This window comes from Megascapheus bottae, chromosome 28 (genome assembly GCF_031878675.1).
Source record: "Megascapheus bottae isolate mThoBot1 chromosome 28, mThoBot2.hap1, whole genome shotgun sequence".
In the NCBI taxonomy this organism is placed as follows: Eukaryota; Metazoa; Chordata; class Mammalia; order Rodentia; family Geomyidae; genus Megascapheus; species Megascapheus bottae.
The window spans coordinates 14,146,375-14,152,941 of NC_143536.1; the positions used below are offsets into that span (position 1 = coordinate 14,146,375).

At 39.5% G+C, this 6,567-nt stretch overlaps 1 pseudogene; it reads right to left on the reverse strand.

Annotated features, from left to right (window-relative positions):
• Nucleotides 1-3,018: 3,018 nt before the first annotated feature.
• On the reverse strand, nucleotides 3,019-3,219 carry LOC150045248 (U2 spliceosomal RNA; annotated as a pseudogene).
• Nucleotides 3,220-6,567: the final 3,348 nt, after the last annotated feature.

The following is a 6,567-nucleotide window of genomic DNA, read 5'->3' on the forward strand; positions in this document are numbered from 1 at the left end:
GACGGTTGTTTGTGCAGATGGTATATGTGCACATAATGCTCCAGCCCCCTTCAACTCTGTATGAACTTTTTTGTTTGCAAAATGCTATAAAAACCTTGCCTGCTTTGTGCTCGGGGCTCTCTGTTCCTGTGTGTTCAGTGAGCCCCATGCATGCATGGTGAATAAATCCCCTTGCTTTTTGCATGAGAGAATGTCTCTTGGAGTCTTCATTTGTGCGGCGAGCTTCTCAACCCTTACACTACTTATCCAGACTTTCTCTGATTTGTTGTTTCTTGGTCCTTATGAAGAAAGTAGCCATATTCTTTTTGTTTGAAAAAGAAGAAAAGTGCAGCATTTTCAACAAATAGTCTAGGGAAAACGATTGGTATGTAGGAGACTGAAATGAGAACCCTTATCTCACCTTATACAAAGGTGAACTCCAGATCAAAGAACTGAATTTAAGACTTGAAACCTCTATTGTAAAATACAGAGAAAACGCTAGAGCAAGACTTCCTGCCTAGCATCCCACTGGGATCTAGAAAATAAAAACACGTATTGACAAGCTGCCTCAAATTGAAAAGTTTCTGCAAATTGAGAAATAATTGCCATCTGGAAATTCTTCCCCCAGTTCTATAGATTGAACTCAGGACTTGGGTACTGTCGCTGAGCTTCTTTTCCTCAAGCTAGTATTCTATCACTGAAGCCATTTCAAGATTTTCTATTTATGTGGTACTAAGGACTCGAACCAAGGGCTTCACGCATGCATTCTACCATTAAGCCACATTTCCAGCCCCCCAAATTCTTCATGTCCAAAATGTTGTAATGTAACTGGATCTTCCCTTAGGTGATTACATAATTGATTTATGAATTTAAATTTGCACACATTAAATATAGAAGAGAATAGCCTCATACAGTTAAGGTTTTCTTTTCAATCTAGGACTGTTTATTCTAGAATCATCACCAATGAATGGACACAATGACTAAATTTCCCCTGTATCTTCACTTGGCTTTAGTTCAGTGTCCCCACTGTTAGGTAGCCATAGACAAATTCATCTTCCATAATATTCTGAGTTACTTGATGACTTTAACCAGGTGAGGGTTCCTCACAGCCGTAACAACAACCTGTCTAATGTACTACAGTAGATTCAGATGTTGATGTCCTGCTGGCACCGGCTGAGAGGTTAATAAAAATGATTTATTTACACTAAAACACTGTTTTAACCCATGAAAATTGCAGATATGCTGGAGTATCTGTGATACTTATGTACAGGTGTGCACTGCACATCAGTATCATATCTGACACTTTATCATTAGCATTCATTTGTGCTGAGGACAATAGGGATGGTTGTGAGTGATATTATGAACAGTGAAATTAATCAGTATAAAATCAATGCTGCAGGACCTCTCTTACAGTTGGGAGCTCAAAACAGGGACATCACAGAAACGGAGTCTAGATCTGTAGTTTTCTAGGAAGAAGACAATCAATTGTAGTATTTGAGTGCTCAGTTGGTGGTGATAGCTAACAAACATGCATAGAGATTTCAAATGAAACAGATTATGTGAGTTTCTATAGTTCCAATGTTCTTGGCAGCATTCTCCACTAGTAAAGGCATTAGGAAAATTATCCAGTGGAAAGTGCAGTAAAACCCACTAGAGATGTGTGGGCAATACTTTCCTGGCACCAAAGTCAGAAAAGTAAATTAAAGCAGTATGGGTAATGTTAATCTCACTGTTACTCTCATCAAGTAAAAATGACAATGGCGAAATATTTAGAAGAAAGGTCTTAAGAGTTAGAAGAAAGATCTAAAGAGTGCCTTGAGTTTCTCATCACCAAATATCCTCAAGAATCTGCTAGATCCATGATAGTGTTTCAAAAGAGCTAGGTCCAGGGAATCAGTCGATATCATGGTGCTTATGACAAAAATCTCTTCTTTCCTATCACTTCCCGCCAGCCCCATGCATAAGATGAACAAGGGATACAACTTGCATCTTATCCGTCTCTGAAGGAGAGTTCAGAGATTTGAAATGACTACATCAGAGTCAGAACAATGACGAGTAGTGAATCTGGGGCAGGAATGTAGTGGTCTTCCTGGAATGGCTATTGCTGAACACTCATGCCCTCCCAGTCCTTTGAAACTAAACCCAGAGCTCACCCTCCTTTCTAAAGAATATTTGTTCAAGAAGTCTAATAGCTGGGATATAGTGCCTGAGGCAGCAGAAGTGCTCAAGCACTAAACAGCCTCTTCCTCTTTGATTTTTTTTTTATTGCTGTCCCAAATAGGATATTTTGAGATAGGGTCTCTCTTACCCATGAGCTGATGTAGACTGTGGTCTTCCTGTTTGTGCTTGTTTTGGTTACTGGGATCACAACGTTTTAGGATAACTTGAATATGTGACTGGCTATGAGACACAATCTCCCAAGTCTACTTCCCAAGTGGCTAATATAGCAGGAATCATTAAATGCTGAGAAATTTGCTTTGACTTTGGCATTCAGAAGTGCAACCTGTGATTCTCCTTTCATGGACCATCTCCTGCTAAACTGATTATCAGTGTTCTCTTGATCTGAGATTTGATGGAAGCAGTTTGGATGTGCTCCTTTGTGTCTCTTCTCCAAGGTAGTGTCTTCAAGATTGACTTTAGGAAATACACATTTTTTTCTAATTTAGGAAATCTGTGGAAGGCAGGTACTTGCACAGAAGAATAAAAAATATAAACTGAATAACAATAAAATTATGAAACACATTTAAAAATCAGTAGAGAAATGTGTATCGAAGATAATGACAACACGCAAGGATGTCATGATAAAGGAAAATGGAACTGGACCATTCTTAGAGTCAGCATTGAGGAAGTCAGGATTTACAGACCTCTGCAGCAACAGGCCATGTTTCCCATCTCAGGACACTGTAGATATCAGCCTGACCTCCTCCCAACTGTCTCAGCTATGAATAGCTCAGCTGCCTGACAGTTGGCCACTGGGCAGTAGCCATTTTGTTTCAAAACTGAATCCCAGACCCACTAATTACTATTCTGTTCCGTGACTATGAAATTGTGGTTTAAGGAAAAGTACACCATAATCTACATATTAAAGGAAGTGTACTTTACATGTCCAAGTGTGCCAGTGATAGTAATAGTACCTGTTATATTTCAGAAATTGGAACACACATTCTCACTATAAAATGTTAAATGAACTGATAAGAACAGATACTACACTTGATCTTAGCCAAAAGGCCAAGAAGCACTACTGCACTGTTGGTGGGAGTGCAAACTTATTCAACCATTGTGGAAAGCAGTATGGCAGTTCCTCAAAGACTAAAAATAGAGCTCCCCTATGACCCAGCAATTCCACTACTTGGCATTTACCCAATTATCCAGAAACAAGGACATACTAAATCCACCAGCACAACCATGTTCATTGCAGCACTATTTACCATAGCAAAGATATGGAACCAACCTAGATGTCCTTCAGTTGATGAGTGGATCAACAAGATGTGGTATTTGTACACAATGGAATTCTATGCTGCTGTCAGAAAGAATGACATTGCCCCATTTGTTAGGAAATGGAAAGACTTAGAAAAAATCATATTAAGTGAAGTAAGCCAGACTCAAAGGAACTTAGGCTCAATGGTTTCCCTCATTTGTCATAATCAGTAGGAACCTTGGGCTCTCCTAGCAGAGATTTGCAATAGAGCAAAACCTTGATACAAAAGGCCATATAGTAGGACGCTAAATGAAAGGTTCTCTAGAATATAGAAACATAAGCCATATAAGGAATGATTGTTGTTCTTAAGGTACTATGTTATCTCTCATCTCTTTTGCTGTCCCTTGGTTATCTCATATTGTTACAGTATCTCACTTTGTCACCTGATATATTGGATATATTTGTATTTGGTTATTTCAAATTGGATAGGGAAGGGGGGAAAACAAGATGAGGGATGGGGGTGGGGAGAGGGAAATGGGGACCAAGACATGTGAAAGGGTATCAATGTATGGGAATTAATGCACCATCTATCTGGCAAATACCATGTAACCCTTCTATTAATTACAATAAAAAACATATGAGAAAAAATGTTAAATGAACAGAAAATTCCCTGCCCTTCTATGTTTTTCCCTTCATCTCAACATTTTCAGCACAAATGAGCAACTAAGATGATACATTGAGAATAGAGGTCCCATCACCTAGTTGGAAAACCAGTTGTAAGTATTTCTACTGTACCCTTGTTGTCCAAGCACACTAAGAGAACAAGTTGTCATTTGTCACAACTAATAGTCATTTGTTTCGTGGGAGTTTCCTCTTCTTTTCCCTATTCCTAGAATGGTAGATACGTCAGAACCCTTTCTAAAGTGAGCAGTTGGCCTGTGTGCCTAGGTAGTCATAAAGCCAGTATACCTGATTTGCGAGCACATGTTCAGCTGTGTCAGTTCTGTGAAAAAAATGCTCCCAACATGTTTTCTAGGCTCAAGGAAGCGAAGCTGCAGTTGAGAGCTACTGTAAAGATGAACCTAAGAATGAAGTAGAAGTGAAGATGTCTGGCCTTGCTCATTCTCTAAGGACCAGGAAACACCTTAGAAATTAATTCAGACCAGGCAGGCATGGCAGCTCACACCTGTAATCCTAGCTACTCAGGAGGCTGAGATCTGAGGATTGTGGTTCAAAGCCAGCCCAGGCACTAAAGTCCATGAGACTCTTACCTCCAATTAACCACTAGAAAACCGGAAGTGGTACTGTGGCTCAAGGGGTAGGGTGGTAGTCTTGAGCTGAAGAGCTCAGGGATAGTGCCCAGGCCCAGAGTTCAAGTCCCATGACTGACAAAAAAAATGAGAAAAAAAGAAAAATAAATTAGCTCAAACCATTCAGGGACTAGTTGATGTATGGATGGAAAATTGTAGCCATTACTCTGACATTGAAGGGTTTCAACATTGACAATACATAGGAACAGCGAAAATACTGCAGTATTTTTCATGGCTGAGCAACAAAATTATCGAAGTATGATAAACTGAAATTGCCTGTAGGTCTTGGTAGAATGCAGATTCTTACCTGAGAGATGGAGACTGCCACTATCGCTGCTTTGAAGACCATAGTCAGAGAAGCAAAATTTTGAGCCACTTATTCTCACTGCAGAGAGGAGTGCATAGCTAAATGAAGGGATAGGTTGTATGGAATTAGCACAAAGACAGATAGGGTGCCTACGTCTCCAACCCATCTACTGGTTGTCAGCACAATTTACTCAAGAAAGATGCCTTGAAAGTCTACATGGTTCAACTCTGTACTCCAGATCATAGAAGACACCTCCCCCACCTCACCACTGCAGCAGATCATCCAATGGCTTGGCATTTGCCTATTGTTGGTGTCATTCATAAACAGGCTTGGGTCAGGAACATTCCCACTTAGCCATGCCATCATCTTCATATACCCTGATCTTCACAGCCTGGTGTGTGACATGGGACCCCCTGACCAAATTTGCTATTGAAAAGAAAAAAAAATAAAGCACATATAGCTCAAATAAGTAAATGAGTCATTGACAAATGAATTCAGGCACCAGTTTTATTTATTGAGAATCTGGTGGCTAGAATCCCTCTTGATGGCTGATAATTCTGGAGACCTTGAGTATGGTGTGGAGGAAAGAGAAAATGATGCAGCAGAAATAATATATAATGTGAACTATTAACATTTTGTGGTTGGCTGCACTGTTCTCAATGGTGTTCCATGATCATTCAAATGCCCTGGGATCTATTCTAGCTAAGACAGGTTCAATCATAAAATTTAATGCATATCCTAAAAATTAAGAAAATTGAGGGGGAGGGGTAGGGTTGGGATGCATGGGAGAGAATGACGGAAGTGGTGATATTGATCAAGTCATTGTATTTGTATACTGCTTTGGTGAATGACAACTCCTTTGTACAACTATTTCAAGATAGAAATAGAATTAAACATAAAATGATCTCTTCCCCAATTCTTAGAGAAGATGACATGATAGAGCATTTGGGGTATAAAAAGCCCAATGCCGTTTAGCTGTTTTTCTTAGCTGAAAGGCTATCTCTGTTTATTAAGAAAAGTCCCTGAGACAAGATGACGAAGCTACACTGGAAGAATTAAAGAATGACCCCTTGTTTCAACAGATCTGCAATGAATCCGTGAACTCAATGGCTTCATCCGGCTTTGAATGGATAGAAAGCAAGGGCCATCCTGCTGTTGAAATGTTGGGTTAAACTGTGTTTTATATGTAGCACACTGTATCTAAAGACATATGGATTGTATTTGTCTTAATGGAAGTGCCTCCCGCAGCAGGAACACTTATTATTAATTGTGACATTTTAAAAGCGTTTGCTGCAGAAGTGGTTTCTTCGTCAGTAGGAAATGGTTAGACTCGCCTCAGTTCTGAACACATTTCTGAAGACAGTAGGCTGTAGAAGACCAAGTATTAGGTTTTAAATTTTCTGATGTCCCCTCATTTAATCACATTGTTTCTAGTCAAGAATTGGCTTCCCAGCTTTTACAAGAGCAGTCTAGGGCTTTATGTTATGTAAGTTCGTTTTAATTCATCAGTTGCAAACACAGAATCTAGAAGATTGCATCAGTTGTAGGTATAG